We start from the raw sequence: 21,615 nt of genomic DNA, 5'->3' as shown, positions 1-21,615 counted from the left end.
CCTTCCTTTAAAAAGGGACGACTGATACATATCTGTCCAGAAATATGAAAGAGGATACTACAAATTCCAGCTTTAACCACCTGGCACAATTAAACGAAGGTACAAGAATCCCCCCAAAAGAATTTGAGGTTCATCAATCTGGGGTGGAGCTAGCTGAACCGAATTACAATCAGAAGAAATCTCATAAATTACTGATAAAATGCAGAGCATATCCACACATTTCATACGATTTAAATAGAATGAGCATACTTAACATATGCGCTATGATTCCCGAATTGTCAAAAATAACAACAGGTGATATTGGCTGGGTAGAATTTCCTGATCAGAATGTACTACATGAAGCCCGTAGGCACATCAAATCAGCCTTAGTTTCTGATGCTTTTTGGGGGTCGAAAAGAGCACTGTTTGATCTTGGTTTTATTTTGACGCAAGAAATGATCATGCAGGATCCACCCACAAAAAGCTATACATCACAGATTTTCACAGCACACACTAAAGGTTTCCAATCTACTAATAGCTCTGCTCCTACGACAGAAAGAAATTGGGCTCAAGCATAACTAGTTTCAGAAAAGGAAGATCTAAAACTTATTTCATGGAATACTCGAGGGCACAATCATTTCCTGAATACAGGGGGATGGACGGAGCATGATCTAATTGCTTTTCTCACCACCAATCTGGGATTCCCATGAGGTCATTATCATCCCTGCCACAAAAAGCTTCCTAGGACGTCCGAAAGGAGTGCTATTATTAGCTATAAGAAAAAATAAAGGATTCAATGTGCAGATGTACAGGGTTCCATCGGCTAGATTTCAAGTTGCCAAACTAACTAGAGACCAAATAGCTATTGCCATAGTAAACATCTATTGGAATCCGCAAACAATAAAATCTGAGGAATTCTTTGAGCAATTTGTCGCAATTCTTGATGAATTAATAGTAGACCCACAAATAACCCACACAATCATGGGGGATCTGAATCTGCCTTTGTATCCAGGTTTAGACACGGAATTAAGAGGGAATGAACAAATATGGTCAGCCCTGATGAGTGAGCGAAATTTCACATTGCTTAATGGATCTGTGCTGGGTGATATACCCCCAATGCCAACTTGGCATAGGCAGCAACAGGCTAGCACGTTAGAGTCGTTCCATGAATATTGTCAAATCTTTAAAAGTGGTATTCTCGGATCTAAGTGACCATAACAGCTTATGGTTAGAATTGTCATTACCTTTACCAGTGAACCAAATGCAGTGGAACAATACAATTACCAATCTAACTGCAAACAATCGGGGCAATTGACTGAAATGGACGAGGTCAAATTTGGGACTTCTGAAGTCACATTTATGTGAGTTATTTACCAGTACTTTATTGAACTCTGAGCGGGACTATGTCCACGTGTTACAAATGTTTACACATACTTGCACGGGAGGCAATAATTTACAAAAACATTGTTACAGTTATGAGGACCTCTTACAGAAACGAAAGGCACAACTGAGGAGAGAAATGCGAAATGCCAACAGATCTGAAGATTGTGATAAAAGAAATAAAATAAAAGAAACTAAGTTATAGAAGATGGGTAAAAGAGATGTATTACCAGTAGCATACAAGATGCGGAACAGATGCTAACATTTGTCACAAGTAAATCAACGGCTGGCATTTGGTCTCTTCTGAATCATCTTAATAATGGCCCTCAAGTAGTAATACAAAGTAACATCAAAACAAACAAGGTCTGGCAGTGTTATTTCCAGAGTCTCTATACAACTCCGTTCCCGAACTTGAAAGTCCAACTGAATCAAATAAGTAAGGTACATGAATTTCCAGCACAAGTTGAAGACATTCTGTACTGCATGGGGAAATTAAGCAACTCGCGTGCCAGAGGTCCGGATGGCCTTCATAACGGCATTTTTAAGAAACATCCACAAGAGTGGGCCCGAGATTTTGTATCAGAGCTTTAAACAAGTATTTACAACGGGTTCTATTCCAGAAACTTTGAAAATATTCAATAATAGGCCAGATATATAAAAAGGGCGATTGTTCAGATCCAAAATCTTACAGACCGATAGCATTGTTAGACACCCCAGGTAAGATGTTCACCAGGTTATTGTTAAGTTTGCTAAATCAATGGCTTGACAAGCAAAATTTAAGGGATCCTTTTCAAACAGGATTCCTGCCTGGCCTGGGGCCTTCAATAAACATCATTATGCATACTAGTCTGATACAACGTGCGCGACAGCATAAACAACCGCTATATATAGCATACATAGATTTCAAAATGGCCTTTGATGCCATTAATAGAGAATTACTTTATAAAAAAACTAGCTATGGTTCAATGTCCATGGGCTATTCTTAAATGGGTGATTGAGCTACATTCTGACACCTCTATTCAGATAAGATTGGACAGTGCTGGGCTTTTAACTGATGTAATTAAAACAGAACGAGGCCTAAAACAAGGCTGCAACATTGTTCAATTTCTTTATCTCTGATGTGGGTGATTCATTTCAGAGTATAACTACTGACTATCTGGAAATTATGGGAATGGCAATAAAATTGCTATTATACGCTGATGACATGGTATTGATCTCCAAAACAGCAAAGGGTCTGTGAGTACTATTACAGGCACTAGGTCAATATGTACAGAACAACTGCATAACGATCTACATTGCCAAGTCGAAAGTGATGCAATTTGGGTCTTTACAACAGCGTAAGGTCTCCCTGTACTGGCCTCTGCAAAAAGAAAATCCATCATCGGTATCTTCTTACATCTATCTGGGCGTCTCCATTTCAAACAATGTAGTGATGAAAGTCATCACAATCAGATTGCTCAAAAACTACGATCAACTGTGTCACAAGCCAGAATTATAAAGAACAAGTTCTGTAAATTTAATATCCTTCCCTTGATAACCTATTATAAACAAAAAGTTATCCCTGTATTAACTTATGGCTCTGAAGCTAAACAATATCAAATGTACAACTATTGGTCCAGGAAAGAAGGAGCCTTTTGGAAACAGGTTTTAGGGTTACCTATGTCTGTGCCTATAGCTGTTATAAGACATGAATTGAGACTCTTCTCATTATATGCCATGATAAAATGGAAACTCTGTTCGCTACATCGCAAATGTATCATGAATCAAGCTACATCTGACCTATTGAAGATTGCTTCTGGGTATCTTGAGACCCCTATGGATATGTTTCCCAAGGGTTGGCGTTTGAAAGCGAAGAAGGTACTCGAGGGGGCTGACATTTCCGTAAAAACACAGATAGAGAATCCCAACAAAGCCAAAGCAAAATTATGGGAAAATGATTAGATCAAAACTAGAGCTACATTTTCCTGATAATCCCTTTAATCTGAAACGACATGGCATTGTGGAAAACTATTTAGAAAGATTTTGAAGGCGCATCTCCGTGATGACTATCTGCGCTTCAGACTCAATCTGAGGGCTACTAGGGAGGTAGCGAGTACAAGAAAATTGATTCAACCAGAAGATGCCCTATGCCGATTCTGTCATGCTGTTTGTGAAACATTGAAACATCTATGTACAGAATGTACGATGACTAGTGAACAAAGGGCCTTACATTTAAAACATTTGTTCGAAGATCAATGTATACTGACTAGTGAAGATTTATGGCCGTTGCTATTTCATACCACCAGAAAAGGGGTTAGATATGCCATACTCGACCTGCTATATCAATTGGGCTTAAAGCAAAGAGGAAAACTGAATAAATCGTAAACTATATAGGTGTAACCTTAGCACATAAAAATAAAATAGCACGAGTGGTTGATTACAACTCCCCGGAAATCTGATGGTAGTGCTTGTGAACGATGGTTAATTAAAAATAAACAATGAAAGGAAAAATTGTAGTGGAAACGGATGTAAAGTTGTAATGTTTATTTTAGATAATGTGAATAGAAACTTGTTTATATCTGGATTTTATATTTGACATGTTCATTGGTGGTTTTACATGAGAGATGAAATCAAGGAAGTAGATTGTTATCCTTTATTTTTTTCCGTTGATATTTTAATTTGTCAAAAGAAATATGATGCGAAGTTATTGTTTATTTCTTTATTTGTGATAAATTGTTGAAAGGTCATGAATTTTTTTCATGGCCAAAACAACTGATCTTAAATTAAAAATAAAAAAAAAAGAACGCAGAAAAGCAAGATAATTTCAGTCACATTTTGAGTATAAAATACAACTAGGAATTAAAATAGTTTGCCACTAGGGCAGGACAACATAGAACAGGCGCTCATTATTTTGTTATCAAGGCACATTCTTGGGCATAACAGGTCAGTCAGTTGTGGAGTTAGTAAACAGTCTAGTGTGTTTTTAAATAAAAACTCTATACATATATTTGTAACAGCTAAGACGTAGAGATACATTTTGTGATGGAAAAATCTGCATGCTGAAATGTTTAGTTCCTTTTCCTCCCTACACCGTCATACAATACCCACATCAAATGGACTCTTCTCAACACACTAAACGGTGTTATATGCTGCACATTATATTGTGACATGGAAGGACAGTGCCAAGTTTGACATTCCCATGTGGCTAAAACATACCAGTTCATTCTACTAGAACATTCTGTGTGGTAGAGAAAGTGGACCCTTGATAAGCAACACAAATATTTAAGGGGTGTGGCGCTGCTCGGTATCCCACTCACACACTTCGCTTGAACCCACTTGTGCGGTCCTTACTGTAGATTAAACATATAGAAACATGCTCTAAAGGAAAGGAAGTGGTCCTCCTATTTACTTTTACTTTTCAAATGCAGAACTTAATTTAAGTCTCATAAATAGCACTCTCTCACCTCAAACCGTAATGAAGCCCCCATTCATTCAGACACTGCCTTACAGCTAACTAAAGGGCTGCCGGTCTGCTCCCTCCCACTATCCACCTAACCAAACATCCTGCAACATCATTAAATACACAACCCTGGTCTTCCCTCTCATAGCTGAGCCTTTAGACACGCCCACATCCCAGCTCTTCCTCACTGGACAGTTTTCTCTTTCAAATCAATATAACAACCTGCAATACATAAACATTGAAAACATATCTGTACGAGTACCAAGGCTTGGGTCATACGTTCCAAGCGATGGAGCTCTAGAAACAACTGGGGGCATTTCCAGAATTCTCATTTTTCTATAACAATTGAATATATTCATGTTATTGAAAGACACAAGCATAATACTTGGGGTCAGGCTTGGAACAACGCGGCAGCGAGGGTGCACTGGGGTGCGATTAAAGCCCCTACCCAGCAGCAGATAAGAGCATATCTACGCTAGTCACCTAAATTGGAGCGCGTTTTCACGTGCCTCTGCTACAGACGTCCAAACAGCAGGGCCCTCGCTGCACCAAACAACATGGACTGGGGAGATAGGAGGGCCTTCCCATAGTCAGGGACAAGTGGCTGGGGTCTCCACTTCGACCTTATTTCACGCTGCAGAGTAAGCCCCGAGTGGTTTGGGGGAGACCAGACACAATGCAAAGGTATTTGTACCACGCACCGTCAAAGAAATTGGTCCCCACGCGCTCTTGCAGATCTGTAAACAAAGAGGGGAGGGTGCAGTGTTAGTAGGGTGAAGTAGTAGTAAAGAGATCAGTGGTGTCCTGTTGGCAGCTTCAGTTCAGTTTTTACTGTGCGCTGAGCTTGGGTGTGATTATCGGATCGATGTGGGTCCTCATTTGTTGTTGATGCAAATGTGTTTTTTATTGTTGCAGTATGTGAAGTACATGCGGTTTGCTGTGCAGAGAAGTGGTTGTGTGGGGTCTTGTGTGAAAGATGTATGTGGAAAGTGTAGTTTTTTTGGGTTAGTGGGTTTTTGCCCCTTAGTCTTTGCATTTCTTCGTTCAACATATTGGATTGTCCTATGGAGTTGGTATTGTACGTTTGTCCGACTAGTTGTTCGGTGTGATGGGTTGGCAAGATTCCATCTGAGTTATTTCGGAGGTTTGTGTGCTGGGTTGAGGCACGCATTGTCCCCCGCTCCGCTACTGGTGTTGTATATTTTACATTTATCAGCTTCCCTTCCTACCCATTCCCCGGTCGGTGATCCATAGCCGCCATTGTTTGCTCTGTCGACTAAAAGGTGTGTTAAAGTGTCATCCTTACCCTTCCATCCTGATGTCTCCATATTCATTCCTTAGAGCGACCTTAACCTATCTATTTTTCCGGTATAGTGATATTCCGTAAAAGAAATGTTCTTTCCCCCCTCCTTATTTTTATGGGAGCTATCTTAGGGTGATAGGTTCCTTCTCTGAGTTTTGCTTCCGCTGTGTATGTGCCCCCAAAGGAGTTCCTTATAGTTATGGGCAGAAGAGCCAGATTGAGTCATTTTCTAAATAGAAGGTGATCACTTGTGTTAGATCCTTGTCCATCAAGACTCCCAGGCTTTTTACTATCGCCAATAGGGCTGCTGCTGGACCAAGTTCCGTTGGCCAAGGGATGTAGCGATGGTTTTCTCAGTTTTTAGAGATGATCATTATTTCTGTTTTGCCTGGGTCAAATTTGAGGTAGTTAGAGTTCATCCAGCTGTAGATTTCATGAAGGCAGCTCTCTAGTGTTGCGTTTCCTTCTTCTGGTGTTTCTTGTATTTTGTAGACTATTTGTGTGTCAGCATATTTGTAGCATGTGAGGACGTGTCTTTTAATGATCTTGATTAGTTGAGCCAGGTAGATGTTGAATAATAACGGGGAGAAGGATGATCCTTGTGGTACTCCACTGGTGGATTCTCTTGAATTGGATTTGAAAGGTTTGATCCATATGGTTTCTGTTCCGTTTGGTTAGGAAGGATTTTAATCCATAGTAAGGCTAGTTCAGTGATTCCAAATTCTTCCAATTTCCTGATGAGGATGTCGTGGTTAACTTTGTCGAACGCTGCATCAGTGCAGTGCTTTTGTCCAAGTCTGCATATGCCTTTAGATCACCCCAGATTGATAGAAATTCTTTTTCCGTTCCGCTCATTCGTCTGAAACTTACTTGTGCCTGGTCCAATAGATGGTATTCTTCTATAAATACTGGGTTATTCTATAGATGTAGGTTCCAAGTAGGGTACGGGATGTTGGGAGATCGGTCTGTAATTGGAGAGGTCATCCACATTTCCTGTTGCGTTTTGAGGAGCAGCTTGATGCATGCTGATTTGAAGGATTGTGGCCCTTTCCCTGTTGAGATTGAGTGGTTGAAGAGGTTTCTGTAATAATCCATAGGTGTTCGTTGTGTGAGGTCTGTATGTCTGGGGGCATGGATCCAGCGGGGAGCCTGTTTTGTTGCTTTTGTTTACCAGTTTGACAAATGTTTCTGCTGAGATTTGGGGGGGAGGAGCTTCAGAGTTTGTTCAGGGCATTCCTCATACGGGTGGGTTGCATACTGGGGTCGCATTGTCTGCTTTGTATGATCTGTTGGATGGTGATGATTTTGTCTTTGAAGTGGTCTGCAAGGTCATTGCATAGCCTCTTCGATGGTATTGGAGCGTTGTTGCAACCAGGTTTTTTTTTTATTTCGTTTATGATTTCAAAAATAGTTCTTTTTGGGTGTTTGATGCTTTGATGATTCTGTTGTCGAAGTATTTCCTTTTGGCTTTTAGGAGTTCCTTTTTGTTAAGAGTGGATTTGTTGTTGGAATTGGAATTTATTTGCACGGTCATTTTTAATCCTCCATTCTTGTTTAAGTTTTTGGTTTTTTTCTTTTCACGGCGCCGAGTAGCGGAGTAAACCATTTTGCGGTCACTCTTTTGCGTGATGTGGTAAAAGGTTTTTCTATGGTGATCTAGTCTATTGTTGTCATGATCCAGTAGTGAAGTATTTAGTTTTTTTGTCCAGGGCAGCTTTGTCCATAGTTGTTGCCTTGTGGTTTGTTGGTTTCCATTAGATCAGTTAGGTTGCAATTTTTGATTGTCTTCCAGTTTTTCATGATAGTTGGCAGATTCTCCTGTTGCTTGATTATTGGTGTGGCCAGCGTGATCATGAAAGGGACCTATTAGGTGGTCGCTCCAGAGGTTCTGAATTGGTGACGCTGTGGTAATGAGATTTATGTTGGCAAAGATTGTGTCTAGTGTATGTCCTGCCGTGTGGGTTGCTCTTTTGACTAGTTGTAATTTCATTGTTTCCAGTTGTTTGGCTAATGATTTTTGTGTGGTTGTGTTTGCTTTGTTGATTCAGATGTTGAAATCACAGAGGATAATCAGGTGATCCTGCTCGATGGCTGGGTTGGTGATTGATTCTGTGAAGCCGTCTATGAAGGTAGCATCGTAAATCGGTGGTCTGTATACTAGTATGAATTTGATGTTTGATTTGGGGTTTGTCGATAGGCAAAGGATTAGAGATTCGCAGTGTTCGATGTTTAGAGGGTCTTCCAGTTTAATTTCTAGGTATGCCTTGTGGGCTATTGCCAGTCCCCACCTCTTTTGTTTTTCCTGTTTGATTGGACACACTTGACGTTTTCAGGCAGGCAATTATGGAGTGTGATTTTGTAGTTGTCATCTTGCCATGTTTCAGTTATGAACAGGATGTTTATTCCTTCGTCACACAAGAGGTCGTAGATTTCAATGGCATGTTTGGCCATATACCTAGCGTTGATTTGGTTGCAGTGGATTTTGGTGTGCGTATATTTGTTTAATGATCCCGGTTTTGACATTTTGGTGTTCCGTTGGGGTTCGATAGAGGTTGCTTCATCGTTGAGTAGGTATGTTCGATTGATAACTGGGTTGCTGTATTCTTTGGCTTCATCAACTTACTTTTTTTGATTCAGTTGTTGGCATTGCCCATGTGTTCTTGTGATGCATGGGGTGAAGGTGTTGGTATCATGCCACTTTTTCCTTAGATCGTCTATTATTTTGGGACTCAGATGGCTCTTAGCTTGTATGGGCAGGTCATTGGCGATGAAGGTTCGCGGCCCTGTGCTTGTAGCGAGGTATGTAGTAAGGTATAGTGATTCTTGTCTTGCAATGGTTGTTCTGTTGGTTGTGTTTGCTAGGGCGCGGGCTGTGGTTGTGGTGACTTCTATTTGCATTGGTTGAAGGTGTGGCTCTGTTGAAATTAGTCCTTGTTCCGATTCTCTTTGGCGGCGTCCAGTTCTTCATCAGGGCATATTGTCTCTTTGGTGGTAGGATCGGTATGGGTATTGATTTCCCAGGGGCAGTAGCCCGCTCGCTTGGCCTTGCGCTTGGTGGTTGTTTTGTTGTATCCTCTTATGTTTCGATCACTTGGACCCTTTGATGGTGTCTGTAGGTTGCTTTTCCGGAGTAACTATCTGGGGTGAGCTATCTAGGCGCGGTACTAAGGGTAAGAGGGGTTGCGCTGAAGGGTTGTGTGGCAAAAGGGTTCCTGTATCACTTGGGTAGACATATGTTTATGATTACTAGGTGAGTTGATCACTAGATCTTAGTGATGGTGGAAGCCTAGGATTGAGGATGGTACTCAATGGTGATTTCCCCCTGGATTGAGATTCCAAGATGTTTGGGAAGGCTTAGTTTGCCGAGTGGTTTACTATGAGACGATACCCTTTGGAGTTTGGGATCGTGGATAGTGTGAGAGGTCTAGGTTTCACGGGTCACGCAGAGTAGGTCAGACGGAACCTAGTTTCAGGGAGTGAAGCAGTCAGTAATAGATATTGGGAGAGAGGCTTAAGTAAAACGGATGGCAGGCAGTAAATGAGAGGAGCACCTTGCCTGAATTTTCCTAGGTGGAGGGAATAGGTATCCCAGAATGGCAGGTACTAAATCAGGACGCCTAGAGCAGACTTACCTGGATATTAGTGCAAAGGCCTAGATTTCACAGAATGGCAGGTACTTTATTAGAAACACCTAGAACTGAATTTCCTGTATAGAGGGAGAAAGGCCTAGGTATCACAAAATGGTAGGTAGAAATGAAAGATATGGAACAAGTTACTTACCTGTAACTGTTGTTCTCCAGCATGGGTCTGGCATGGATTCACATGCTCATGAATATTCCCCGTCGTCAGGCTGGGAATCCTCGGTAAAGAAAAAAAAAACCAGTATCAGTTTCGTTTCTGATCTGTCTTTCGTAGTAATAACCAATCACTGGTCTCTGCGTCATACTGACCACAGCCAATGACTGCCCTCTACCTAAGCACCGCCTCTGGCAGCCATCTTCAGATTTGGAAGCACGTGAAGTGGCAGTATGACCAAGTGAAGAGCCGCAGAGGGGTAGGCGGGAGGGTTTGCATGTGAATCCATGCCAGACCCATGCTGGAGAACAACAGTTACAGGTAAGTAACTTGTTCCTTCTCCAGCATGGGGTCTGGCATGGATTCACATGCTCATGAATAAAGAATACATAGCAGTACACACATGCACAACCACGGGAGGTGGCAAAGGCTCAACATTAAGCATTACATCAAACTCAACATTAAGCATCTTACCTCCTCACCAGGCTCACCTCAGGCGAACAGGTTGCGCAGCACTGCTTGGCCGACCCTGGACTCCTCCCTGGAATCCCGATCGACGCAGTAGAATTTCGTGAAGGTGTGCGTCGACCTCCACGTAGCAGCCCTGCATATGTCCAGCAGGGGCACACCAGAAAGGAACGCCGTGGTAGCTGCGATCGCTCTGGTGGAATGGGCTCTCGGACGGCCAGGCAGCGGTCGGTTTGCCAACCGATGACAGTACATGATACAGCCGGAGAGCCATCTGGAGATGGAAGCCTTCGAGAGAGCCTTCCCCTGATTGACAGGTCCAAAGTTCACAAAGAGTTGTGACGTCTTCCGAAAACACTTTGTGCGGTCCACGTAGAACTTCAGCGCTCTAGCCACATCCAGCGAGTGCAAAGTCCTCTCAGCCGGCGACGAAGGCGACGGGAAGAACACAGGCAACACCAAGGGTTCGTTGAGATGAAAGTCCGACGGTACCTTGGGCATGAAGGAGGGGTGCGTCCTGAGCACTACCCTCTTGTCGTGAAAAGTCAAGTACGGGGCCTTGCAGGAAAGGGCCTGGATCTCTCCCACCCGTCGTGCGGAGGTGATGGCCACAAGAAACGCTGTTTTCCACGACAGAAACTTCAACGGGGCCGAGTGCAGAGGCTCGAACGGAGGTCCCATGAGCTTAGTCAGCACCACGTTGAGCTCCCACGCCAGGGCCGGCGCCTTCACCGGTGGGAACGATCTGAACAGTCCCTTCATGAACTCTTTCACCAGACGATGAGACCACAAAGACGTCCGGCCCGTGGTTCTGGTGTATCGGGAGATCGCAGCAAGATGAATCTTGATGGACGCGTGTGCCAGTCCAGCTTTGGCCAGCGTCAGCAGATACGGCAGTACCTGGGGAGCCGTAATCCGTAGAGGGTTAATCTTCTGTGCGTGGCACCAGACAGAGAACCTCTTCCATTTGTGTCCGTAGCATTTAAGAGTCGAGGACGCCCTGGCCTTTGCAAGAACCTCTCTGCAGTCGGCCGGTAAGTCGTATCCTCCAAACTCTAGCGCTGCAGGAGCCAGGCCTGCAAGTTCAGCGATTTCGGGTCGTGGTGGAGGATGGCGCCTCCTTCCCTGGAGAGTAGATCCGCGTCCACCGGCAGCTTGATTGGCGGGGACGCTGACAAGTCCAGAAGGTCCGGGAACCATATCTGCCTCGGCCACGCAGGTGCGACGAGGATCATCCTGCACCGTGACCTCTTGAGCTGGTTGACGAGCCGGATTAGCAGTGGCAAAGGAGGAAACGCGTAGAGGAACAGGCCCTCCCAGGGGAACGAGAAAGCATCGCCCATGCTCCTCGCCTCGGGAAACCTGCTGGCGAACCTCTGGCACTTGGAGTTCGTCGCCGTCGCGAACAGGTCGATCTGGGGTGTGCCCCACCATCGGAAGAGGCGATCCACTAGATCCTGCCGTAGTTCCCACTCGTGGCACGAGCGCAGCGCCCTGCTGAGTGAGTCGGCGATGGTGTTTTTTATCCCTGCCAGATGAAACGGCACCAGAAACATCCTTTGGGCGACTGCCCAATGCCACAGGTCCTGCGCCTCCTTGGACAGTGCTGGGGACCTGGTTCCGCCCTGTTTCCTGATGTAAAACATGGTGGTGGTGTTGTCGGTGAAGATCCTCAGCACCTTGCCTTTGAGGGACGGAAGGAAGGACCCGAGGGCCCAGAACACTGCACGGAGCTCCAGTACGTTGATATGGAGGGACTTCTCCGTCGGGAGCCAGAGGCCTCTCGCGTGCAGATTTTCGGTGTGCGCGCCCCACCCTTCCAGGGAGGCATCCGCGGTCACTGTCTCCTGGTGGTCTGGGGCCTGGAAGTCCATGCCCGCCATCAGAGGCGCGCGGGTGCCCCACCACCGGACCGCTCGGCGGAAACTCTCGTCGAGTGTGATCCTCTCCTTGAAGCCGCCCGTCGTTTGGATTCAGCGCGCGTCCAGGAACTCCTGCAACGGGCGCATCCGGAGCCTGCACATGGGAATGAGGTAGATGCAAGAAGACATCATTCCGAGGAGGGACTTGATGGACCTCACCTTGGCCACGTCGGAAACCAACATCCGCTGTACCTTGCCCAGGATGGACCTGGTCCTTTCCTCCGACGGGGAGGCCAGAAGGGACACTGTGTCGAGCTTCGCTCCCAGAAACAGTGCGTTTTGCGCAGGTACCAGGTGGGACTTGGCGTAGTTCACGGAGAATCCCAGGTCCGTGACAAGTTGGACGGTCCTTGCCGTGTGCTCCACGGCGAGCTCCCTCGTCTTGGCTCAGATGAGCCAGTCGTCCAGGTAGGGGTAGACGTGGATCCCCTCGCGGCGCAGCTGCGCCGCCACCGGTGCAAGGCACTTGGTGAATACCCTGGGTGCCGACCGTAGTCCGAAGGGGAGGGCTTTGAACTGGTAGTTACGCCCTTGGACCACAAACCTGAGGAATTTTCGGTGCCCCTTTAGGATGGGAATATGAAAGTAGGCATCCTCCAAATCCAACGACGACAGGAAGTCTCCTTCCTCCAGCTGCCCCAGGACGTGCTGGAGGGTGACCATCCGAAACTTCTGCGCCTTGATGAACTTGTTCAGACGTCGCAGGTCTAGGATGGGGCGCCATCCTCCCGTCTTCTTCTTCACGAGGAAGTATCTCGAGTAAACTCCGGAGCCCCGAAGCCTCTTTGGGACGAGTTCGATGACGCCCTTCCTGAGCATCGCCTTTACCTCCAGGAGAAGCTGAGGGACGTGAAGCTCTCTCCTGGCCACGGGGGGGGACGCGCGGGCACCTTCTTTGAAACTCGAGCGCGTGGCCCCGGGCTAAGGCGTCCAGCACCCAACGGTCGGTGGAGATGGACTCCCACACGCTGATGAAGCTCGCCAGCGGGCCTCCCACCGGGGTGCTTCGGTGGGGGCCCGACCCCACGGTCGGTTCAATCCTGTTTCGACGAGGCTTTGCCGCCTTGACCTCCTTGGCGACGACGGCGGGGTCCGCCAGACTTGCCTCGTCCTCTGTAGGCCTCCTGAGACGACGAGCGGGCCGCTTGACGGTAGGTGGAGAAACCGCCGCCGGAACCTTTGGAGGCGCCCTTGCCTCCGCTGCTCCGAAAGGGCGTCCGTCGTTGCTGCAGAACCCCAAGGGCCCGGGCCGTCTCAGTGTCCGTTTTAATGGCCTGAAGGGAATCGTCCACTGTTTTCCCAAACAGGTTGTTCCCATCGAACGGCATGTCCAGGACTCTGGTCCGTACGTCTTGACGGAAGTCCGTAGCCTTGAGCCATCCACGCCGCCTAAGGCACATGCCGTTGCCCAACTGGCGAAACCCAGTGTCGGCGATGTCCGTCGCAATAGTGATGGCGTGGTCCGACGCAACCTCGCCTTCCTGTAGGATCTCCAGGGCATCCGCCCTCTTGTCGTCCGGTAGGAAGTCCAGCAGGGGAGCTAGTTTGTACCATAGCTCCCTGTCGTAGCGGGCCACGATAGCCAAGGCGTTGGCCGCTTTAATCGTCGTCGCTGCAGACGAGATGACCCTGCGTCCCATAGCGTCCAATTTCTTTCCCTCGCCGTCCGGTGGGGAAGTCGATGTGGAGGTCGCACCCCCCCCCCCGCTTTCTTCCTGGCCGCCGCGGAGACGACGGAGTCCGGGGTAGGCTGCGCCCGGAGGCACAGGGGGGCCGCGTCCGGGACCCGGTACTTCTTCTCGTACCGGTCTCTTCTAGCCGGCGTCGTGGAAGGGTTCTTGAGGAGGGCGAGGCCCTCATCCCAAATGTCGTCCAGTAGAGGCACCGCGAGGACCGTCTTCCTCTTGGCCTCGCGCCGTTGATAAAGGAATCCTTCCTTTTTCTTCTCCTCAGGGCAGAATTGGAAAAGCTCGGATGCCCTGGTGATCATGGAGTGGAACGATCCAATCTCGTCGGGAGGAGAAACCCTGGTGGGAGGCGATGACGGTAGATCCTCGTCGTATACCTCGTCGTCCGTACCCGTCGCTGCCGTGTCAGTCCCCCGTATCATCCCCTCGGGAGGACGGGGAGGAGGGCTGGACGGGGCGCGACGGCTGAAAAGGAGGTGGAGGGTGAATCCTTATTTTCTTGGGCGGGGGAGCACCAGAAGGTCCCGGTTCAGGATCCCCCGACGGGAGAGGTTCCTCCGTCGGCAACGGTAGTCTCGTCCTTATCTCTGAACATAAGGACTGTATAGCCAAGAAAATGGCCGCCGGGTTGTCTTGCGGCACTGGCAGAGGGCAATCCGACGGGCGATCAGGAGCCCCGTCGGCTCCCTCGACGATGTCGTCGTCACCTGCGTCGGGATCCATCCCGACGGGCGGTCTTCTTCCACGCCAAGGCCGTGGCTTAAGACCTCAATCAGCTCTTCCTCTGAAGCGGAGGCCGAATCTACGACGACGCCCTGCCCCCCCTTTTTCTTCCCCGCCGGGGGTTTCACGGGGGTCCTATCGATGGGCACAAAAGAGGACTCCCTCCGAGGTGGCAGGGAGACTCTGAGCCCCGAGGTCGCCACCACTGGTGTAGCCTCCACAGGCTGAGCCAGGGCCCCCGCGACAGTATCGATAGAGGGCTTGGCCGGATGGATTAAGGCCTTCACCACCTTAGGTGTGCTCACCGCCTTATCCTTGAGGGGGGGGGACACTGCCTCGCTCCCCCTCCGATGGGGCCTTCGAGCTCGACCGGGGCCTCTCCAGGAGCTTCGCCGGGTGCTCGCCCTTCCTCTTACCCGACCCAGAGCGTTGGCTCGTGGCTGAAGGTGCCGGGGAGGGTGCGCCCTGCCTGGCGCCCGTAGAGCCCGACCGTTCGGCGCTCCCGGTGCCAGCGGACTCGCGGTGCTTGGCCTTGTGTTGGACCCCCGTCGCCGGGGCGTCCTCAAAGGTCTAAGAAGACCGCTCGGATTTCTTCCTCTTCTTCTCGCCTGACGGGCTCTTCCCTTCCAGCCAGTTGGCGAGACGTTGATGGCGGTCCTTCATGGTCCGCTCCGACATATTGCCGCAAAACGCACAGTCTTTCTCCACGTGCGTCTTGTCCTCATGTAAGCAGTAGAGACAAAGGGAGTGTTCGTCCTCCTTAAAGACGTTCTGCAGCTGGCATCCAGGACAGATCCTGAACAGCTTTCCGGGCGTCGAGCTTCCCTTCTCCTGGGCCATGTCCGGGCCTGAGAAACTTCTGGAGTCCTCCAAAAGCGTAGCTCGACGAAATCTTCACCCTTGAGGGGCGCAGACGAATCCGACACGGGTCCCCGTTGATCGGATGGAGAGTCGGTGGAGCTTGAGGCTCTTTTGACCGAAAAAACGAAGTTTTTGAGAAAAAACGTGAAAAAAAATAGCACTAACGCTCGAGAGCAATAGCACGAGGATCCCAACACATGAACGTGCGGTAAAAATCAGAAGATGGCTGCCAGAGGCGGTGCTTAGGTAGAGGGCAGTCATTGGCTGTGGTCAGTATGACGCAGAGACCAGTGATTGGTTATTACTACGAAAGACAGATCAGAAACGAAACTGATACTGTTTTTTTTTTCTTTACCGAGGATTCCCAGCCTGACGACGGGGAATATTCATGAGCATGTGAATCCATGCCAGACCCCATGCTGGAGAAATATAGTTGGCAGAGAGGCAGGTCATTTATAAAAACACCTAGATCTGAGGTTTCTAGATAGTGGAGGAAAAAACCCTGGTTTGACCACACCCCAGGTACCTCAGCGTCAGCGTGTGTTGGTTATGTTCACCTTGGGATCCTATTTATGTTCTGGGAGTGTAATTTTATTGACTTTCCCAGGGTGGTGGTAGTAGTTACTACCTGTCATCCTCCCTACCTTGTCTGTTGGCGTTGGTCGATGGCAGTCTGTTCCTCGTTTTGCGCGTCTGGATTTATCTGTGAGCGCGCTCTTCTGTCTGTGGATGGAATTATGCCTCGGCAATCACCTAGGTGAGTAGGGTGCCAGGAAGGGACAGGTTGGTTGTTGCTTTTGTGAGATAGGCAGAGTTTGTCCCTGCTCCCAGGGGACCAGCTGTGGGTGCTGCTGGTCCTATTCCTTGGGCTTATACAAGGCTTATAGTTTAGAGGAGATTCGGTAGTGGGGTGCAGTGGGTCAGTTTGGTTATATATGCGATTGAGGTTTGTGGCGGTAGTTGGCAGTTTAGCTGGGTTGTTGTTAGTGGGTGACTGTCTCCCCTGCTGACACCTGCAGACAGTCTGGAGCCGTCCCTGTAGGAGCCGCCCTTTACCTTGGGGCCCTTAGCCGCTGGGGCTTCAACGGGCAGAGGGCTGCCTTAGCACTACGTTACTAATGGGATCCTTCGAAACAATCAGAGGAGGGGGCGGGACACAATGTGGATAGAGCAGCAGGGCATGCAGGAAGCGCACAGCGCCAAGGCACTCCGGAATTAAAAAACAAAAAATGCACAATTTATCCAAAGCAAGACTGGGGTGATTGGTCCATATGACGCTGAGGTGAGGCCCAAAGTCAAATTCAAAATCAACCCCACACGGAGGTGGCAGGGAGCAAAAAAACAGAAAGCCGCCCCACCCCCCCCCACCAGTCACATAACCTCGGGCTGGTGTGACAACGGCCGTCAGTCACTCGCCAGGGCTGCACGTAGCAGCGTCTAGCACATAGGGACACCCGAACGCCTGCGCTAACCATGAACCACTGCCTCCCAAGCTGGACCAGAGCACAGCAGCAAGGTTGCAGAGCTTCTGCCATAAGACTACACGCATGCATGGAGCAAAATCAACCTCCGCCTTGCCAAGTATCCCAGGTGCGGGCCAGGAAGCTTGGACAAGTCTGCTGGTTGAAGAAATAAGATCCATGAAAAGTAGCATTTCGACAGCTGTGACGGACCTGCAAGCTAGGATGGTGAAAGTTGCATCCTGCATTCATCTTGTGCACTGCATCATTTGTGTTCCTTTTTTAAAAATCGTATCTGCACTGGTCACCTGGCTAACCTCTGATCTCGGGCCCAGGTCCCCTCCCCGCCAGTTGCCCACCTGCACTGCCCCCCCTGGCATTCTTTGCACTCGGGGCTGTTTCTGTATCCCTACAGTCCCCCACCAGCACTTACCCTTGCACTTGCCACTAGCTGCCCGCACTTTTTAACTATTTGTTTTTATTTATTTTTACTGTTGATCCCATGTACTGCACTGCCCTTTACCCTTTTTCCCCCTCACACTTTTCCCCTGCCCTGCACTTGCGCGATCTCAATGCCACCTGGCCTAGTAAGATCGTGGTCTCCGTCTTCCCTTTGTTTCCCCACCCTTGCCTCGTCGTGCCTTGAAACAATTGTGTATAGGCGCATTATAAATGCCATATCATATCAAAAAGGGGGCGGATCTTCATCTTTCTCAAAGACTGATCCCATTTGCCTGAAGAAATCAGGTTTAGGAATGGCTCTAAAACACTTCGATATATCAGCCATTGGTTTGGCATTCTTCGAGAGCACTAAATGCTCCAAAGTTGAAGGTGTCGAAGGCTTACTCCAAGCAATCGGTGAATGGGCCGACAATTTAGTATGCTTCAATGGATTACATGCCTCGAAGATTCAGGCGATAAGCATAACAGCTTTGATACCTTCGAAGAAGGATTTGATACCGAAGATGAATGCTTTGAGAAGCCATACATAGGCTTTTTCTTGTGTTTCAAGGAAGACTCCTTTGAATTGTGTCGAGGAGTCTGTGGTAATGAAGAGGGAGGCGTCCTCTATGGAAGCACACCGTACTCTTTATTGTCCTTGGTTCGGTACCCATTAATTACAGGGTAGGACAGCAAGACAGTTACCACGCCAGACACCAGAACACCGGGCTCCTCACACCCCTTGAAGCCACCTCCACTCAACAACTCCACTGTCACAACTCCAACTGTCACACCCTGCATTCCACCGGAGCCCCCTGTGACTTCACAGACCGACGCGCATATTATGAAACTTCCATCGACAACACAGATAATGCAACCATGACCTGCAAATGCTCGGAAATCAAATTGCATTGTGTGTGCAATAAATAATGTAGGTCTTAAATAGACTTGCATTATAGTTGGCATTGGGGGAAAAGTATTACCATTTGAAACTGTATCTTGAATACATGGTCCCTTGAAGGACCAAAAGGAGTGCAGTTCTATTATGGGAATACATGTTTTGGGAAGACCATTTTTTATGAGTCAGCCATCTCTTAAAATCAGGCCTCTTATCCCGTCAGCTATCATCCGAGAAAGTCATTAAGAGGATTGCACCCACTGCAATAAAGATTAACTTTGTAAAAATAGTGGGGCATGGGGCATTGATTTGCACATTATACTCATTTTGATCGTGTGGTACTGTGTCATGAGCATCATGTGACCTCTGCTTTATGAGAGGTTCTGTTTTTTTCCACATAAAAGCAGATCAAGTTCCACTTTGCTTTGGGCTTTTCCGAACTCTGGCTCTGCCATAAATAACATCTGCGAGTTAACGGATGGTTTGAAAAACAACCAAGCCTAGATTGAATGGTTACGCTGAAACTCATGCAGGTTTATTTTCTGAAGCTGTGAGCAGGGGCTTTTATTGCTCCTCTCGCCGTTATACTCGGCTATCTTTGTTAGACTGCCTGTTACTAGCCTGGGCATGTCCAAATCTGTATTAAGATCTGTAGATGTTTGCCTTCTTTCTCCTCAACCTGCAGTTTATGGGGCAACTAAGTCTCCTAGGTATGATGGCACTAAAATGGTCTCGCCAGTTCAGGTTATTTGGAAACGGGCTGCTGGGCCTTCACGCCAGGCGATAGTCATATGTTCGAAGTTCTGGCTAAAAGCACCCGAAAGAGACAGCGGTTGTGAAAGCAGAGAAGGTAATTAATGAATGACGAACATTGCCCCTTTACAGACTCTCTAATCATTAGCCAGGACCTGCAAAAAGATTATATGATAGTCATGGAACAAGAAAATGATCATGTAGGATCCCTCAAGAGTTCCCAATTGGACTGCCCAAGCCAGCCTAAGGCGAGTCTCTCCGAAGCCCAAACTGTGAATACTGATATATATTTAGCAGTGAGTAAAGCAATGCAATGGCACACAAAGTATGGATAATGTCATTACTGAAGCTCTCTCTAACTCCCAGATGGGAGAGAAGGGAATGAATGCTGCTGGAAAATGGCAGACCATTAAGGAAAGGATTATCCGGGACTTGGACCAATGTGAGAATGTTATGCCTGGGTAGACCCTTACGAGAAGATAATTCCTCAGTTAGACAGGATGGACAGAGGCTGTCAAACAGACTCCTGTATAATACAGACTGTCTTTAGTAAGGCTCAGGCAAGTTGCCAAACTGACCTGATGGCAATCAGCAGCCTAAAGACTGTAAATGACGCATTTCCTACAGGCCATATTGAATCGCAGAGTTCAGCCATTTGTGTAGCTCTGCTGATTGAACCTAGTGCCCCCGTTTCCAAAGTGATCCTTAATCCTCCAAATGCGCTGGTACCCAGGTACTCCATAAATAACCTGGTTCTCTCCCCCACCCCTTTGAAGAGAGATGCCAGAGATTATGGATCCATACTTAAGAGGATTGGTCTCTGATCAAAGAAACATCGTCATCACGAAAGTGAATAAACCAGATAGACTCGAGCCAAGAGAAGCCCTACAAAATAAAGTTTTGGCTTGGCTATGTTCTAAAGTTGGGGAGGAGCTGCATTAGAAACCAGGATTTTACACTTCTTCAGAGCGTTCAAATTAATGAATGGTCATTGGTTGTGGTCGTAATCATCTGTCCTTCCTATATCGCTGCAACTAATTGGGAAATCTGACACCTATCACAAGCCTAAAGTCTAAGAATGATAATTGACAATTGATTTTGCTTTCTTTTTAGATTTCTGTAATGGTTTTTTATCTGCTTTGCTATCAGTGTTATGTGTTGTATTGTAGCACTCTGAGGCCTCCATGTACAAAATAAACACAAACGAAACTGCAGGCATATTTAATCGCACACAATGTCATTTATGAAAATAATCATAACTTTGCAACAATTTGGTCTTGGTGAGTGTGGCCCCCAAAATGAGTCTACAATACATACATTAATAATAACACAATTTTAGTAACTCATGTTTAATGCTATCGGGACATGAACAATGTTCCATCAAAAATGTATGCAAGAAACATAGCAGTCCAAAATTGAGCAGGACCACGCCTCATCATATATCACAAATGTGTTGGACCTTTGGACCTATCAAACGGGGTGCTGGGGGAAGGTTCTCTGGTTGTTAAAACTTAAGGGAACCAAAGGGAAGGCTCACCCGATCAAAATATATATATGTCATATGACACCGATGGAAAATATAGCCTACACGCTCAACGAAAGTACAGCGCTCTGGGATACTAGAAATTCTGCAAAAGGGCAACCCTGATCAAGTGGATGAGTACTAAAATGGGATAACAGCTTGACACAGAGGGCTCCCCATGGACTTGCTCAGAAGAATGTGTAAGCCTTAATGAGAGTGCAGAGGTTGTTTAATCCAAAGGGCTGCCCCTCTGCAACAACACAGCATTCAAGAGCACTTTGAGCAATACTGCGCAAGTGGCATCTGGAGTCTTTGGTTAAATAATAAAAATAAAATATTAATTTATAATACACAAATGTCTAATGCAAACAATTTACAAAATAGAAAACACATGGACACATTGTTTGATCTTCGAGCCAGCTCTTTACAATGATTAGCAAAATTCACTATTGCACTACCCAAATTGCCCCATTGCAGTTCTCAAAACAACTGCATCCTAAAAATCATACTCTATCTAAACCAAAATAGGAAAGGGAGCAAGTCCCTTTCCTATTTCCACGGTAGCCATGACAGTGGAGCGAGGAGGGAAGTCAAGTAGGCAGTTATGAGGAAACAAAATCAGGAAATTGGAGGTGGAGGGGGGTAGAACTCAAGGGGCCTAGGTGTCAATGTGGAACGGGGTGCTAAACAGGAGGGAGGATATAGGGGGGTGGGAGGTTTATGGGAGAATAGTGGACACCAAGGGGAGAGGCACAGGTGGCTGCACAGAACAAGATGTGTTACTCGGAGATTCTGTCTGCGTTCTTTATCATATGATTGGCAAGGGCCTTCTCCAAGTGTTAAGAAGAATTGAAACATGCTTGAACATTTAATTTATAGAAAGAAAATTTAATTTTGTACATTTTAAACAAAAAAGCACTCCTAATACATAGAGAAAACAACTGCTGGTCTGTATTGAAAATATTAATGCAATGAACCTGTTC

General features: G+C 47.1%; 1 protein-coding gene across 1 annotated transcript in view; it reads right to left on the bottom strand.

Moving 5' to 3' along the window:
* MRPS18A (mitochondrial ribosomal protein S18A) overlaps positions 1–21,615 on the bottom strand; it is a 317,122-nt gene that overhangs the window by 249,526 nt on the left and 45,981 nt on the right. The window lies entirely within an intron of this gene.

Source organism: Ambystoma mexicanum, chromosome 4q (genome assembly GCF_040938575.1).
Source record: "Ambystoma mexicanum isolate Mex_15411 chromosome 4q, UKY_AmexF1_1, whole genome shotgun sequence".
Taxonomy (NCBI): Eukaryota; Metazoa; Chordata; class Amphibia; order Caudata; family Ambystomatidae; genus Ambystoma; species Ambystoma mexicanum.
This window is presented reverse-complemented; position numbering and strand designations above follow the sequence as displayed.